Source organism: Elephas maximus, chromosome 13 (genome assembly GCF_024166365.1).
Source record: "Elephas maximus indicus isolate mEleMax1 chromosome 13, mEleMax1 primary haplotype, whole genome shotgun sequence".
NCBI lineage: Eukaryota > Metazoa > Chordata > Mammalia > Proboscidea > Elephantidae > Elephas > Elephas maximus.
The window spans coordinates 99,214,116-99,233,510 of NC_064831.1; positions in this window are offsets into that span (position 1 = coordinate 99,214,116).

Consider the following 19,395-nt stretch of genomic DNA (forward strand, 5'->3'; position numbering starts at 1 on the left):
GCAGGACTGCTTCATAGGGTTTCCAAGAAACAGCTGGTGGATTTGAACAATTGACCTTTGGTTAGCAGCTGATCTCTTAACCACTGTGGCACCAGGGCTCCATGGGAAGGTAAGAGGCCCCAAATAGCCAACACACTGTAGAAATACATAGTAGGAGACCTCACACTTTCCAATATCAGAACATACTATAGAGCTACAGTAATCGAAAGAGCCTGAAACTGGTTTAATGACAGATAGATCAATGGAATAGAATTGAAGACCCCCCCCATAAAATACATGTGTAGTCAGTTGATTGTTTACAAGGGTGCTAAATCAGTTTGATAAGAAAGGAGAAGTGGGGAGGCAGAGCCAAGATGGCAGAATAGACAGACGCTTCTGGCAAGCCCTCTTTACAACAAAGACCAGAAAAAACAAGTGAAATTAGTATATTTATGACATGCGAGGAGTCCCGGACTTCAAAGGCAAGCTTAGAAAAAGAACTGAGCGGGAGGGGGAGGAAGAGACAGTTCAGAAGCAGAGAGGAGTTACCAGACCTGAATCTCGGGGACCCCTCAGGCACTATTCCCAGGAGCAACAGCGGCGGGCTGGTATTAGCTTTCGGCCACAGTTTCCTCAGGAAGAAGCAGCCAATCACACAGTCTACTCAAACCTCCGGAACCAGAGAAGAAGAGCACTCTTGGCAAAAGCTAAGTACTTGCATATACTTTACTGCACCCCACCCCCTGTTCCCAAGCCGGCTTCATTGACTGACTTCCCTAGGCCTGACATAGGCCCTGTTGAGCACCTAGAGCCATCCTCCTGGCATTTGAGAAGGAATAAATTTGCAATTCAGGGAAAAGATAATTTGCCAGCTCCACTAACCGGAGTAGCTCAGGACAGAAGCAGCACCTGTCCAGGCATAAACGGTCCATGGGCTTTGAATACCTTTCCCCTCTGCATGGACCTGTGTGGACCTATTTCAGGGGAATAGGCCCTTGTTAGCAGACTCCAACCATTTCAGCTGTGTGGCAGAGAAGTGGGTGTTTGATGTTTGACATTGCTTTGACTATTAAACAGCGTTCTCACCTACCCACATCAGGGACCTAAGGACTGGTAGGTCCACTTACATCACCCAGCCACCCATGACAGGGGTCCAAGGATAACTGGCACCTCCCAGTCCTTGCAACCAAAAACATTGGGAGCCCACGGTCCGTCTGCAGAAACCATCCACTTGTATATTGTAGGGAACAGGGACATGCTTTCCTCAGAGACACGTAAGGGATGATTCTCAGCCCCCTGCCTTGTTCAGGGTGTGACCTCCTGCTGCAACCAGATACCAGAACCTACACCAATCACTTCTGACCCTCTAAGACTTTAGGACAGAGCCTGTACCACACACTTGTTGATCAGCTACCTGGACACCTGAGCTGAATTCATAAAGAAACGTGAATGGGTTCCTAGACTTTTATACCAGATAACAACTCTAGCCATCTGGGGACAGGGTGTCGGAGCTCCAAAGGCAAAAATAATCAAGCTAGCTCACTCAAGCAACCCATTTGGGCATATCAAAATAAAACAAACAAAGAATCTATAAAACAGTAAGCAAACAAAATAAACTAATACAATAACTTATAGATGTCTCAGAGACAACAGTCAATATCAAGTCAAATAAAGGAACAGGCCATGATAGCCTCAACAAGCTCTCAAAACAAAGAATCCAGGGATCTTCTACATGAAAGTGCCTTCCTCGAATTACCAGAGGCAGAATATAAAGGATTAATATACAAAACACTTCAAGACATCAGGAAGGAAATGAGGCAATATGGAGAACAAGCAAAGGAACGCACAGATAAAGCAATTGAAGAAATTAGAAGATTACTCAGGAACAGGAATAAAAATTTAATAAGCTGGAAAAATCCATAGACAGGCAGGAATCAGAAATTCAGAAGATTAACAATAAATTACAGAAGTAGACAACTCAACAGAAAGTCGGAGAAGCAGATTTGAGCAAGTGGAAGGCAGAATTTCTGAACTTGAAGATAAAGCACTTGGCACTAATATATTTGAAAGAAAATCAGACAAAAGAATTTAAAAAAATGAAGAAACCTTAAGAATCATGTAGGATTCTATCAAGAGAAGTACCCTATGAGTGATTGGAGTACCAGAACAGGGAGGGATAACAGAAAATACAGAGAGAATTTTTGAAGATTTATTGGCAGAAAAATCTCCTGATATCATGAAAGTTGGGAAGACATCTATCCAAGATGCTCATTGAACTCCACATAAGGTAGATGTTAAAAGAAAGTCACCAAGACATGTTATAATCAAACTTGCCAAAACCAAACATAAAGAGAGAATTTTAAGAGCAGCTAGTGATAAACAAAAAGTCACCTACAAAGGACAGCCAATAAGAATAAGGTCGGACTACTTGGCAGAAACCATGCAGACAAGAGGCCAATGGGATGAGTTATATAAAAAATTGAATGAAAAAAATTGCCTGCCAAGAATCTTATATCCAGGAACACTGTCTCTCAAATATGAAGGTGAAATTTCCAGATAAACAGAAGTTTAGGGAATTCATCAAAACCAAACCAAAACTGTAAGAAATACTAAAGGGAGTTCTTTGGTTACAAAATCAATAATATCAGGTATCAACCCAAGACTAGAACACTGGACAGAGCAATCAGAAGTCAACCCAGACAGGGAAATCAAAAAAATGAATACAGATTTTCAAAAATGCTCAAAACAGGGTAACACAGATGTTATTAAGTAAAAGAAAACAACATTAAGACAATAAAAAGGGACTAAGAAATCTAGTCATAGATTTTCCATATGGAGAGGAAGATAAGGTGATACAAAGAAATAAAAGCTAGGTTTAAATTTAGAAAAATAGGGGAAAATAATGAGGTAACCACAAAGGAGGCAAACTATCCTACACATCAAAATAAAATACGAGAAAAATATAGAGACTTAGTAGAAACAAAATCAACAACAACGAATATGAGGAAAGGACAATATATAAAGAAAATCTACTCAGCACATAAAATCAAGTGGGAAAAAGAAACTGTGAACAACACACAAAAAAGACATCAAAATGATAGCACTAAATTCATACCTATCCATAATTATGCTGAATGTAAATGGACTAAATGCACCAATAAAGAGAAAGAAAGTGGCAGAATGGATTAAAAAACACCATCTGTCTATATGTTGCCTACAAAGACACACCTTAGACTTGGAGACATAAACTAAAACTCAAAGGATGGAAAAAATATATATCAAGCAAACAACAATCAAAAAAGAGCAGGAGTGGCAATACTAATTTCTGACAAAATAGACTTTAAAGTTAAATCCATCATAAAGAATAAGGAAGAACACTATAAAATGATTAAAGGGACAATATACCAAGAAGATATAACCATATTAAATATTTATGCACCCAATGACAGGGCTACAAGATACATAAAACAAACTCTATCAGCATTGAAGAGTGAGATAGACAGCGCCACAAAAAGAGTAGGAGATTCCAACACACCACTTTCAGATACCCATCTGCAAAAAAATGAAACAAGACCCATACCTCACTCCATGCACAAAAACGAGCTCAAAATGGATCAAAGACTGAAATATAAAATCTGAGACTATAAAGATCATGGAAGAAAAAACAGGGACAACATTAGGAGCCCTAATACATGACATAAACAGTATACAAAACATTAGGAATGCAGAAGAAAAACTAGATAACTGGAAGCTCCTAAAAATCAAACACCTATGCTCATCCAAAGACTTCACCAAAAGGGTAAAGAGATTACCTACAGACTGGGAAAAAGTTTTTGGCTATGACATTTCCAATCAGTGCCTGATCTCTAAAATCCACATCATACTGCGAAAATTCAACTACAAAAAGACAAATAACCCAATTAAAAATGGGCAAAAGATATGAACAGACACTTCACTAAAGAAGACATTCAGGTAGCTAACAGATACATGAGGAAATGCTCACGATCATTAGCCATTAGAGAAATGCAAATCAAAACTACAATGAAGTTTCATCTCACTGCAACAAGACTGCCATTAATCCAAAAAACATAAAATAATAAATGTTGGAGAGGCTGTGGAGAGACTGGAACACTTATACACTTCTGGTGGGAATGTAAAATGGTACAACCATTTTGGAAATCGATTTGGCACGTCCTTAAAAAGCTGGAAATAGAACTACCGTATGATCCAGCAATCCCACTCCTTGGAATATATCCTAGAGAAATAAGAGCCTTTACACGAACAGATATATGCACACCCATGTTCATTGCAGCACTGTTTACAATAGCAAAAAGACGGAAGCAACCAAGGTGTCCATCAAAGGATGAATGGATAAATCAATTATGGTATATTCACACAATGGAATACTACACATCGATAAAGAACAGTGACGAATCTGTGAAACATTTTATAACATGGAGGAAACTGGAAGGCATTATGCTGAGTGAAATTAGTCAGTTGCAAAAGGACAAATGCTGTATAAAATCACTATTATAAGAACTCAAAAAAATAGTTTAAACAGAGAAGAAAATATTCTTTGATGGTTACGAGAGGAGGGAGGGTGGGAGAGGGGTAGTCGCTAATTAGATAGTATATAAGAACTACTTTAGGTGAAGAGAAAGACAACACACAATACAGGGGAGGTCAGCACAACTGGACTAAACCAAAAGCAAAGAAGTTTCCTGAATAAACTGAATGCTTTGAAGGCCAACGTAGCATTGGAGGGGGTTTGAGGACCATGATTTCAGCAGACATCTAAGTCAATTGGCATAAGAAGAGCTTTAAGAAAACATTCTGCATCCAGCTTTGGAGAGTGGAGTCTGGGGTCTTAAACGCTAGCAAGAGACCATCTAAGATGCATCAATTGGTCTCAACCCACCTGGAGCAAAGGAGAATGAAGACCGCAAAAGACACAATGTAATTATGAGCCCAAGAGACAGAAAGGGCCACGTAAACCAGAGGCTACATCAGCCTGGGACTGGAAGACCTAGATTGTGCCTGGTTACAACCAATGACTGCCCTGACAGGGAATGCAACAAAGAACCCCTGAGGGAGCAGCAGAGCAGTGGGGTGCAGACCCCAAATTCTCGTAGAAAGACCAGACTTAATGGTCTGACTGAGACTAGAAGGACCCTGGTGGTTATGGCCCCCAGACCTTCTGTTGGCCTAGGACAGGAACCATTCCCAAAGCCAACTCTTCATACAGGGATTGGACTGGACAATGGGTTGGAAAGGGATGCTGGTGAGGAGTGAGCTTCATGGATCAGGTGGACGCTTGAGACTATGTTGGCATCTCCTGCCTGGAGGGAAGATGAGAGGCTAGAGGGAGTTAGAAGCTGGCAAAATGGACACGAAAAAAGAGAGTGGAGGGAGAGAGCGGGCTGTCTCATTAGGGGGAGAGTAACTGGGAGTATGTAGCAAAGTGTATATAAGTATTTGTGTGAGAGACTGCCTTGATTTGTAAACTTTCACTTAAAGCACAATAATTTTTTTTTTTAAGTCAGGAAATGTCACATAAAAGTCCAGATATCTAGTTTCTCTTTAAAAAAAAAAAAAAACAAAAAAGGAAGCTCTGAAATAGATACATGTACCTCATCACAATAAAAAATTTTGCTCATCAAAGGACTTTATAATCAATGTGAAGAGATGACCTAAAGATTGAGAGAAAAGTTTTGGGAACCATATATCTGATAAGCATTTAATATGCAGAATTTAGAAAGAACTACTACAATTTAAAAACAAAAAGACAAACCACCCAATCAAAAAATGGGCAAAGGACTTGAATAGACATTTCACTAAAGAAGAAATACAAATGACCAACAAATACATGAAAAGACGCTCAACATCATTAGCCATTAGGAAAATGCAAATTCAAATCACAGTGAAACATTATTTCATTCCGACTAAGATGGCTAGGATTTAAAGTATGGAAACAACAGGTGTTGGTGAAGACATGGAGACAGAGGAACCCTCAATCATTGCTGGTAGAATTGTAAATGGTACAGCTGCTACAGTCTGGCAACTCAAAAAGTTAAATACAGAATTACCATACAATCCTGCATTCTAAGTATATACCTAAAAGAATAGAAAGCAGAAACCTGAACAGATACATGCGCACCAGTGTTCATTGCAGCATTATTTACAACAGCGAGAAGATGGAAACAGCCTAAATGTCCATCAGCAGATGAACGGATAAACAAAATGCGGTACATATATACAATGGAATATTACTCAGCCATAAAGATGAAGACCTGGTACATGCCACAACACGGATGACCCTTGAAAACATCATCCTGGGTGAAATACGTCAGTCACAAAAGGACAAATATTGTATGATTCCACTTATATTTTATTAATGGTTACCAGAGGAATGCTGGGGGGAGGAGGAACTCATTGCTTAGGGGGACACTGAGCTCCTGTTAAAAACCACAGAAAAGAGGGGGGGCGGAGCCAAGATGGCGGACTAGGCAGACGCTACCTCAGATCCCTCTTACAACAAAGACACGGAAAAACAAGTGAATCGATCACATACATAACAATCTACGAACCCTGAACAACAAACTCAGATTTAGAGACGGAGAACGAACTAATACGGGGAAGCAGCGATTGTTTCCAGAGCCTGGAGCCAGCGTACCAGTCAGGTACGGCACAAGCACAGAGAGCGGCTCCACCCCCCTGAACTAACCCCGGGAGGGGGACCAGCCGGTTCCACGGGCGGCGTGGCACGCAGCCGGTAGGAGAAGTCCGCGGGAGGCAGTGACTGGTCTTGGAGCAGAAAGAGCAGCATCCGAGCCGGGGAACCGTCCCGCAGGGATTTGGACTGGACGCAGGTACGGCATAAACACGGAGAGTTGCTCCACCCCCCTGAACTAACCCCGGGAAGGGGACCAGCCAGGTCGCGCGGGCGGCGTGGGACGCAGCCGGTAGGAGAAGTCCCTGGGAGGCGGCGACTGGTATTGGAGCGGGGAGAACAGCGTCCCAGCCGGGACACTCGGTCACGGCACAAGCACAGGGACCTGCTCCACCCATCTGAACTAACCCCGGGAGGAGGCCCAACTGGTTCTCGGAGGTGACACAGCCACGCGGCTGGAGGGACGAGAAGTCCCCGGGAGGCAGCGACTGATTTTGGAGTCGAGAGTGCACCGTCCCAGTAGGGGAGCCTTGACGCTGGGCGTGGGGCTGGAAGCGGAGGATCTGACCGTGACTCCAGCGGGCCAGACCCCCTGGGGGAAATCTCCACACAGCCAGCACACATAGGCGACGCGCCTCACGGGAGTCTCAGATATATAGTCATTCCAAGCAAGACAAGCAACTCTGGCTATATTCTGAGGTGCTACTCTCCTATCTCTCTGTTCCCTCCCCCACCCTCCCCAGGCGGCTTCATTAACATCTGAATAGCCTGAGCCAGAGGGAAAACTCTGATAGGGATCTGACTGCATTTTTTTTTTTTAGCGGATTTTCTGGAAAAACTAGTTTCCCAGTGATGGCTCGGAGACAACAATCCATATCAAACCACTTAAAGAAGCAGACCATGACAGCTTCTCCAACCCCCCAAACAAAAGAATCAAAATCTTTCCCAAATGAAGATACAATCTTGGAATTATCAGACACAGAATATAAAAAACTAATTTACAGAATGCTTAATGATATCACAAATGAAATTAGGATAACTGCAGAAAAAGCCAAGGAACACACTGATAAAACTGTTGAAGAACTCAAAAAGATTATTCAAGAACATACTGGAAAAATTAATAAGTTGCGAGAATCCATAGAGAGACAACATGTAGAAATCCAAAAGATTAACAATAAAATAACAGAATTAGACAATGCACTAGGAAGTCAGAGGAGCAGACTCGAGCAATTAGAATGCAGACTGGGACATCTGGAGGACCAGGGAATCAACACCAACATAGCTGAAAAAAAATCAGATAAAAGAATTAAAAAAAATGAAGAAACCCTAAGAATTATGTGGGACTCTATCAAGAAGGATAACCTGCGGGTGATTGGAGTCCCAGAACAGGGAGGGGGGACAGAAAACACAGAGAAAATAGTGGAAGAACTCCTGACAGAAAACTTCCCTGACATCATGAAAGACGAAAGGATAGCTATCCAAGATGCTCATCGAACCCCATTTAAGATTGATACAAAAAGAAAAACACCAAGACATATTATCATCAAACTCACCAAAACCAAAGACAAACAGAAAATTTTAAAAGCAGCCAGGGAGAAAAGAAAGGTTTCCTTCAAGGGAGAATCAGTAAGAATATGTTCTGACTACTCAGCAGAAACCATGCAGGCAAGAAGGGAATAGGACGACATATACAGAACACTGAAGGAGAAAAACTGCCAGCCAAGGATCATATATCCAGCAAAACTCTCTCTGAAATATGAAGGCGAAATTAAGATATTTACAGACAAACACAAGTTTAGAGAATTTGCAAAAACCAAACCAAAGCTACAAGAAATACTAAAGGATATTGTTTGGTCAGGGAACCAATATCAGATATCAGCACAACACAAGGTCACAAAACAGAATGTCCTGATATCAACTCGAATAGGGAAATCACAAAAACAAACAAATTAAGATTAATTAAAAAAAAATACACATAACAGGGAATCATGGAAGTCAATAGGTAAAAGATCACAATAATCAAAAAGAGGGACTAAATACAGGAAGCATTGAACTGCCATATGGAGAGTGATACAAGGCGATATAGAACAATACAAGTTAGGTTTTTACTTAGAAAAATAGGGGTAAATAATAAGGTAACCACAAAAAGGTATAACAACTCTATAACTCAAGATAAAAACCAAGAAAAACGTAACGTCTCAACTAACATAAAGTCAAGCACTATGAAAATGAGGATCTCACAATTTACTAAGAAAAACGCCTCAGCACAAAAAAGTATGTGGAAAAATGAAATTGTCAACAACACACATAAAAAGACATCAAAATGACAGCACTAAAAACTGATTTATCTATAATTACCCTGAATGTAAATGGACTAAATGCACCAATAAAGAGACAGAGAGTCACAGACTGGATAAAGAAACACGATCCATCTATATGCTGCCTACAAGAGACACACCTTAGACTTAGAGACACAAACAAACTAAAACTCAAAGCATGGAAAAAAGTATATCAAGCAAACAATAAGCAAAAAAGAAGAGGAGTAGTAATATTAATTTCTGACAAAATAGACTTTAGACTTAAATCCACCACAAAGGATAAAGAAGGACACTATATAATGATAAAAGGGACAATTGATCAGGAAGACATAACCATATTAAATATTTATGCACCCAATGACAGGGCTGCAAGATACATAAATCAAATTTTAACAGAATTGAAAAGTGAGATAGACACCGCCACATTTATAGTAGGAGACTTCAACACACCACTTTCGGAGAAGGACAGGACATCCAGTAAGAAGCTCAACAGAGACACGGAAGATCTAATTACAACAATCAACCAACTTGACCTCATTGACTTATACAGAACTCTCCACCCAACTGCTGCAAAGTATGCTTTTTTTTCTAACGCACATGGAATAGACCACATATTAGGTCATAAAACAAACCTTTGCAGAGTCCAAAACATCGAAATATTACAAAGCATCTTCTCAGACCACAAGGCAAAAAAACTAGAGAACAATAACAGAAAAACTAGGGAAAAGAAATCAAATACTTGGAAAATGAACAACACCCTTCTGAAAAAAGACTGGGTTATAGAAGACATTAAGGAGGGAATAAGGAAATTCATAGAAAGCAACGAGAATGAAAATACTTCCTATCAAAACCTCTGGGACACAGCAAAAGCAGTGCTCAGAGGTCAATTTATATCAATAAATGCACACATACAAAAAGAAGAAAGAGCCAAAAGCAGAGAACTGTCCCTACAACTTGAACAAATAGAAAGTGAGCAACAAAAGAATCCATCAGGCACCAGAAGAAAACAAATAATAAAAATTAGAGCTGAACTAAATGAATTAGAGAACAGAAAAACAATTGAAAGAATTAACAAAGCCAAAAGCTGGTTCTTTGAAAAAATTAACAAAATTGATAAACCATTGGCTAGACTGACTAAAGAAATACAGGAAAGGAAACAACTAACCGGAATAAGAAATGAGAAGGACCACATCACAACAGAACCAAATGAAATTAAAAGAATCATTTCAGATTATTATGAAAAATTGTACTCGAACAAATTTGCAAACTTAGAAGAAATGGATGAATTCCTGGAAAAACACTACCTACCTAAACTAACACATTCAGAAGTAGAACAACTAAATAGACCCATAACAAAAAAAGAGATTGAAACGGTAATCAAAAAACTCCCAATAAAAAAAAAGCCCTGGCCCGGACGGCTTCACTGCAGAGTTCTACCAAACTTTCAGAGAAGAGTTAACACCACTACTACTAAAGGTATTCCAAAGCATAGAAAATGACGGAATACTACCCAACTCATTCTATGAAGCCACCATCTCCCTGATACCAAAACCAGGTAAAGACATTACAAAAAAAGAAAATTTTAGACCTATATCCCTCATGAACATTGATGCAAAAATCCTCAACAAAATTCTAGCCAATAGAATCCAACAACACATCAAAAAAATTATTCACCCTGATCAAGTGGGATTTATACCAGGTATGCAAGGCTGGTTTAATATCAGAAAAACCATTAATGTAATCCATCACATAAATAAAACAAAAGACAAAAACCACATGATCTTATCAATTGATGCAGAAAAGGCATTTGACAAAGTCCAACACCCATTTATGATAAAAACTCTTACCAAAATAGGAATTGAAGGAAAATTCCTCAACATAATAAACGGCATCTATGCAAAGCCAACAGCCAATATCACTCTAAATGGAGAGAACCTGAAAGCATTTCCCTTGAGAACGGGAACCAGACAAGGATGCCCTTTATCACCGCTCTTATTCAACATCGTGTTGGAAGTCTTAGCCAGGGCAATTAGGCTAGACAAAGAAATAAAAGGTATCCGGATTGGCAAGGAAGAAGTAAAGTTATCACTATTTGCAGATGACATGATTATATACACAGAAAACCCTAAGGAATCCTCCAGAAAACTACTGAAACTAATAGAAGAGTTTGGAAGAGTCTCAGGTTATAAAATAAACATACAAAAATCACTTGGATTCCTCTACATCAACAAAAAGAACACCGAACAGGAAATCACCAAATCAATACCATTCACAGTAGCCCCCAAGAAGATAAGATACTTAGGAATAAATCTTACCAAGGATGTAAAAGACCTATACAAAGAAAACTACAAAGCTCTACTACAAGAAATTAACAAGGACATACTTAAGTGGAAAAACATACCCTGCTCATGGATAGGAAGACTTAACATAGTAAAAATGTCTATTCTACCAAAAGCCATCTATACATTTAACGCACTTCCGATCCAAATTCCAATGTCATATTTTAAGGGGATAGAGAAACAAATCACCCATTTCATATGGAAGGGAAAGAAGCCCCGGATAAGCAAAGCACTACTGAAAAAGAAGAAGAAAGTGGGAGGCCTCGCCTTACCTGACTTCAGAACCTATTATACAGCCACAGTAGTCAAAACAGCCTGGTATTGGTACAACAACAGACACATAGACCAATGGAACAGAATTGAGAACCCAGACATAGATCCATCCACGTATGAGCAGCTGATATTTGACAAAGGACCAGTGTCAATTAACTGGGGAAAAGATAGCCTTTTTAACAAATGGTGCTGGCATAACTGGATATCCCTTTGCAAAAAAATGAAACAGGACCCATACCTCACACCATGCACAAAAACTAACTCCAAGTGGATCAAAGACCTAAACATAAAGACTAAAACGATAAAGATCATGGAAGAAAAAATTGGGACAACCCTAGGAGCCCTAATACAAGGTATAAACAGAATACAAAACATTACCAAAAATGATGAAGAGAAACCAGATAACTGGGAGCTCCTAAAAATCAAACACCTATGCTCATCTAAAGACTTCACCAAAAGAGTAAAAAGACCACCTACAGACTGGGAAAGAATATTCAGCTATGACATCTCCGACCAGCGCCTGATCTCTAAAATCTATATGATTCTGTCAAAACTCAACCACAAAAAGACAAACAACCCAATCAAGAAGTGGGCAAAGGATATGAACACACATTTCACTAAAGAAGATATTCAGGCAGCGAACAGATACATGAGAAAATGCTCCCGATCATTAGCCATTAGAGAAATGCAAATTAAAACTACCATGAGATTCCATCTCACACCAGCAAGGCTGGCATTAATCCAAAAATCACAAAATAATAAATGTTGGAGAGGCTGCGGAGAGATTGGAACTCTCATACACTGCTGGTGGGAATGTAAAATGGTACAACCACTTTGGAAATCTATCTGGCGTTATCTTAAACAGTTAGAAATAGAACTACCATACAACCCAGAAATCCCACTCCTAGGAATATACCCTAGAGATACAAGAGCCTTCATACAAACAGATACATGCACACCCATGTTTATTGCAGCTCTGTTTACAATAGCAAAAACCTGGAAGCAACCAAGGTGTCCATCAACGGATGAATGGGTAAATAAATTGTGGTATATTCACACAATGGAATACTACGCATCGATAAAGAACAGTGACGAATCTCTGAAACATTTCATAACATGGAGGAACCTGGAAGGCATTATGCTGAGTGAAATTAGTCAGAGGCAAAAGGACAAATATTGTATAAGACCACTATTATAAGATCTTGAGAAATAGTAAACCTGAGAAGAACACATACTTTTGTGGTTACGAGGGGGGGGAGGGAGGGAGGGTGGGAGAGGGTTTTTTATTGATTAATCAGTAGATAAGAACTGCTTTAGGTGAAGGGAAAGACAACACTCAATACATGGAAGGTCAGCTCAATTGGACTGGACCAAAAGCAAAGAAGTTTCTGGGATAAAATGAATGCTTCAAAGGTCAGCGGAGCAAGTGCGGGGGTCTGGGGAACATGGTTTGCGGGGACTTCTAAGTCAATTGGCAAAATAATTCTATTATGAAATCATTCTGCATCCCACTTTGAAATGTGGCGTCTGGGGTATTAAATGCTAACAAGTGGCCATCAAAGATGCAGCAATTGGTCTCAACCCACCTGGAGCAAAGGAAAATGAAGAACACCAAGGCCACACGACAACTAAGAGCCCAAGAGACAGAAAGGGCCACATGAACCAGAGACCTACATCATCCTGAGACCAGAAGAACTAGTTGGTGCCCGGCCACAATCGATGACTGCCCTGACAGGGAGCACAGCAGAGGACCCCTGAGGGAGCAGGAGATCAGTGGGATACAGACCCCAAATTCTCATAAAAAGACCAAACTTAGTGGTCTGACTGAGACTGGAGGAATCCCGGCGGCCATGCTCCCCAGACCTTCAGTTGACACAGGACAGGAACCATCCCCGAAGACAACTCATCAGAAATGAAAGGGACTGGTCAGCGGGTGGGAGAGAGACGCTGATGAAGAGTGAGCTAATTATATCAGGTGGACACTTGAGATTGTGTTGGCAACTCTTGTCTGGAGGGGGGATGGGAGGATAGAAAGAGAGGGAAGCCGGCAAAATTGTCAAGAAAGGAGAGACTGAAAGGGCTGACTCAAGAGGGGGAGAGCAAGTGGGAGTAGGGAGTGAGATGTATGTAAACTTATATGTGACAGACTGATTCGATTTGTAAATGTTCACTTGAAGCTTAATAAAAGTTATTAAAAAAAAAAACCACAGAAAAATTTGGAAATGGATAATGGTGATGGCTGCACAACAGGATTAACACAGTGATGCTGAATTGTACATGTGTAAATTGTTGAAATGGCGAATGTTTTGTTACATATATACTTATCACAATAAAATTTTTTAAATTAATTTTTATTAAGCTTCAAGTGAACATTTACCATTCCAATCAGTCTGTCACATGTAGGTTTACATACATCTTACTCCCTTCTCCCACTTGCTCTCCCCCTATTGAGTCAGCCCTTTCAGTCTCTTGTTTCGTGCCAATTTTGCCATCTTCCCTCTCTCTCTATCTTCCCATCGCCCCTCCAGTCAAGAGTTGCCAACACACTCTCCAGTGTCCACCTGATTTAATTAGCTCACTCTTCATCAGCATCTCTCTCCCCCCCACTGACCAGTCCTTTTCATGCCTGATGATTTGTCTTCGGGGATGGTTCCTGTCCTGTGCCATCAGAAGTTCTGGGGAGCGTTGTCTCTGGGATTCCTCTAGTCGCAATCATACCATTAGGTATGGTCTTTTCATGAGAATTTGGGGACTGTATCCCATTGGTCTCCTGCTCCCTCAGGAGTTGTCTGTTGTGCTCCCTGTCAGGGCAGACGTCGATTGACCGGGCACCAACTAGTTCTTCTGGTCTCAGGATAATGTAGGTCTCTGGTTCATGTGGCCCTTTCTGTCTCTTGGGTTCTTAGTTGTCGTTTGACCTTGGTGTTCTTCCTTTGACTTTGCTCCAGGTGGGTTGAGACCAATTGATGTATCTTAGATGGCCACTTGTTGGCATTTAGGACCCCAGGCGCCACAATTCAAAGTGGGATGCAGAGTATTTTCATAATAGTTATTTTGCCCATTGACTTAGAAGTCCCCTCAAACCAAGTTCCCCAGACCCCAGCCCCTGCTCAGCTGACCTTTGAAGCTTTCATTTTATCCCGGAAACCTCTTTGCTTTTAGTCCAGTCCAATTAGGCTGACCTTCCTTGTATTGAGTGTTGTCTTTCCCTTTACCCAAAGCAGTTCTTATCTACAGATTGATCAATAAAAAGCCCTCTCCCTCCCTCCCTCCCTCCCCCCTTTGTAACAACAAAAGTATGTGTTCTTCTCCGTTTTTTCTATTTCTCAAGATCTTATAATAGTGGTCTTATACAATATTTGTCCTTTTGCAACTGAATCATTTCGCTCAGCATAATGCCTTCCAGATTCCTCCATGTTATGAAATGTTTCAGAGATTCGACACTGTTCTTTATCGATGCGTAGTATTCCATTGTGTGAATATACCACAATTTATTTACCCATTCATCCGTTGACGGACATCTTGGTTGCTTCCAGCTTTTTGCTATTGTAAACAGAGCTGCAATAAACATGGGTGTGCATATATCTGTTTGTGTGAAGTCTCTTGTATCTCTAGGGTATATTCCGAGGAGTGGGATTTCTGGGTTGTATGGTAGTTCTGTTTCTAACTGTTTAAGATAACACCAGATGGATTTCCAAAGTGGTTGTACCATTTTACAATCCCACCAGCAGTGTATGAGAGTTCCAGTCTCTCCGCAGCCTCTCCAACATTTATTATTTTGTGTTTTTTGGGTTAATGCCAGTCTAGTTGGTATGAGATGGAATCTCATGGTAGTTTTAATTTGCATTTCTCTAATGGCTAATGATCGGGAGCATTTTCTCATGTATCTGTTGGCTGCCTGAATATCTTCTTTAGTGAAATGTGTGTTCATATCCTTTGCCCACTTCTTGATTGGGTTGTTTGTCTTTTTGTGGTTGAGTTTTGACAGAATCATATAGATTTTAGAGATCAGGCGCTGGTCTGAGATGTCATAGCTGAATATTCTTTCCCCGTCTGTAGGTGGTCTTTTTACTCTTTTGGTGAAGTCTTTAGATGAGCATAGGTGTTTGATTTTTAGGAGCTCCCAGTTATCTGGTTTCTCTTCATCATTTTTGGTAATGTTTTGTATTCTGTTTATGCCCTGTATTAGGGCTTCTAGGGTTGATCCTATTTTTTCTTCCATGATCTTTATCATTTTAGTCTTTATGTTTAGGTCTTTGATCCACTTGGAGTTAGTTTTTGTGCATGGTGTGAGGTATGGTTTCTGTTTCATTCTTTTGCAAATGCATATCCAATTCTGCCAGCACCATTTGTTAAAAAGACTATCATTTCCCCAATTGACTGACACTGGTCCTTTGTCAAATATCAGCTGCTCATACGTGGATGGATTTATATCTGGGTTCTCAATTCTGTTCCATTGGTCTATGTGCCTGTTGTTGTACCAGTACCAGGCTGTTTTGACTACTGTAGCTGTATAATAGGTTCTGAAATCAGGTAGAGTGAGGCCTCCCACTTTCTTCTTCTTTTTCAGTAATGTTTTGCTTATCCGGGGGTTCTTTCCCTTCCATATGAAATTAGTGATTTGTTTCTCTATCCCCTTAAAATATGACATTGGTATTTGGATTGGAAGTGCATTATATGAATAGATGGCTTTTGGTAGAATAGACATTTTTACTATGTTAAGTCTTCCTATCCATGAGCAGGGTATGTTTTTCCACTTAAGTATGTCCTTTTGAATTTCTTGTAGCAGAGTTTTATACTTTTCTTTGTATAGGTCTTTTACATCCTTGGTAAGATTTATTCCTAAGTATTTTATCTTCTTGGGGGCTACTGTGAATGGTATTGATTTGGTTATTTCCTCTTCGGTGTTCTTTTTGTTGATGTAGAGGAATCCAAGTAATTTTTGTATGTTTATTTTATAACCTGAGACTCTTCCAAACTCTTCTATTAGTTTCAGTAGTTTTCTGGAGGATCCCTTAGGGTTTTCCATGTATACGATCATGTCATCTGCAAATAGTGATAGCTTTACTTCCTCCTTACCAATCTGGATACCCTTTATTTCTTTGTCTAGCCTAATTGCCCTGGCTAGGACTTCAAGCACGATGTTGAATAAGAGTGGTGATAAAGGGCATCCTTGTCTGGTTCCCGTTCTCAAGGGAAATGCTTTCAGGTTCTCTCCATTTAGAGTGATATTGGCTGTTGGCTTTGCATAGATGCCGTTTATTATGTTGAGGAATTTTCCTTCAATTCCTATTTTGGTAAGAGTTTTTATCATAAATGGGTGTTGAACTTTGTCAAATGCCTTTTCTGCATCTATTGATAAGATCATGTGGTTTTTATCTTTTGTTTTATTTATGTGATGGATTACATTAATGGTTTTTCTGATATTAAACCAGCCTTGCATACCTGGTATAAATCCCACTTGCTCAGGGTGAATTATTTTTTTGATGTGTTGTTGGATTCTATTGGTTAGAATTTTTTTGAGGATTTTTGCATCAATGTTCATGAGGGATATAGGTCTAAAATTTTCTTTTTTTGTAATGTCTTTACCTGGTTTTGGTATCAGGGAGATGGTAGCTTCATAGAATGAGTTGGGTAGTATTCCATCTTTTTCTATGCTTTGAAATACCTTCAATAGTAATGGTGTTAAGTCTTCTCTGAAGGTTTGGAAGAACTCTGCAGTGAAGCCATCTGGGCCAGGACTTTTTTTTGTTGGAAGTTTTTTGATTACCGTTTCAATCTCTTTTTTTGTTATGGGTCTATTTAGTTGTTCTACTTCTGAATGTGTTAGTTTAGGTAGGTAGTATTTTTCCAAGAATTTATCCATTTCTTCTAGGTTTTCAAATTTGTTAGAGTACAATTTTTCGTAGTCATCTGAAATGATTCTTTTAATTTCATTTGGTTCTGTTGTGCTGTGGTCCTTCTCGTTTCTTATTCGGGTTATTTGTTTCCTTTCCTGTTTTTCTTTAGTCAGTCTAGCCAATGGTTTATCAATTTTGTTAATTTTTTCAAAGAATCAGCTTTTGGCTTTGTTAATTCTTTCAATTGTTTTTCTGTTCTCTAATTCATTTAGTTCAGCTCTAATTTTTATTATTTGTTTTCTTCTGGTGCCTGAGGGGTTCTTTTGTTGCTTACTTTCTATTTGTTCAAGTTGTCGGGACAGTTCTCTGATTTTGGCTCTTTCTTCTTTTTGTATGTGTGCATTTATCAATATAAATTGGCCTCTGAGCACTGCTTTTGCTGTGTCCCAAAGGTTTTGATAGGAAGTATTTTCATTCTCGTTGCTTTCTAAGAATTTCCTTATTCCCTCCTTAATGTCTTCTATAACCCAGTCTTTTTTCAGGAGGGTATTGTTCAGTTTCCAAGTATTTGATTTCTTTTCCCTAGTTTTTCTGTTATTGATTTCTAGCTTCATTGCCTTCTGGTCTGAGAAGATGCTTTGTAATATTTCGATGTTTTGGATTCTGCAAAGATTTGTTTTATAACCTAATATGTGGTCTATTCTAGAGAATGTTCCATGTGCACTAGAAAAAAAAGTATATTTTGCAGCAGTTGGGTGGAGAGTTCTGTATAAGTCAATGAGGTCAAGTTGGTTGATTGTTGTAATTAGGTCTTCCGTGTCTCTATTGAGCTTCTTACTGGATGTCCTGTCCTTCTCCGAAAGTGGTGTGTTGAAGTCTCGTACTATAAATGTGGCGGTGTCTATCTCACTTTTCAATTCTGTTAAAATTTGATTTATGTATCTTGCAGCCCTGTCATTGGGTGCATAAATATTTAATATGGTTATGTCTTCCTGATCAATTGTCCCTTTTATCATTATATAGTGTCCTTCTTTGTCCTTTGTGGCGGATTTAAGTCTAAAGTCTATTTTGTCAGAAATTAATATTGCTACTCCTCTTCCTTTTTGCTTATTGTTTGCTTGATATATTTTTTCCATCCTTTGAGTTTTAGTTTGTTTGTGTCTCTAAGTCTAAGGTGTGTCTCTTGTAGGCAGCATATAGACGGTTTGTGTTTCTTTATCCAGTCTGTGACTCTCTGTCTCTTTATTGGTGCATTTAGTCCATTTACATTTAGTGTAATTATACATAAATAAGTGTTTAGTGTTGTCATTTTGATGCCTTTTCATGTGTGTTGTTGGCCATTTCATTTTTCCACATGCTTTTTTGTGCTGAGACGTTTTTCTTAGTAGCTTGTGAGATCCTCATTTACATAATGTTTAACTTTGTAAATGTTGAGTCGTTACGTTTTTCTTGGCTTTTTTCTTGAGTTATGGAATTGATATTCCTTTTTGTGGTTACCTTATTATTTACCCCTATTTTTCTAAGTAAAAACCTAACTTGTATCCTTCTATATCGCCTTGTATCATTCTCCATCTGGCAGTTCAATGCCTCCTATATTTAGTCCCTCTTTTTGATTATTGTGATCGTTTATCTATTGATTTCCATGATTTCCTGTTATGTGTATTATTTTGTATATTTATTTATTTTTTAGAATTAGTCTTTGTTTGTTTTTGTGCTTTCCCTATTTGAGTTGCGCTGATATCAGGACGTTCTGTTTTGTGACCTTGTATTGTGCTGGTACCTGATATTATTGGTCATCAGGCCAAACAATCTCCTTTAGCATTTCTTGCAGTCTTGGTTTAGTTTTTGCAAATTCTCTAAACTTGTGTTTATCTGTAAATATCTTAATTTCTTCTTCATATTTCAGAGAGAGTTTTGCTGGGTATATGATCCTTGGCTGGCAGTTTTTTCTCTTTCAGTGCTCTGTATACGTCGTC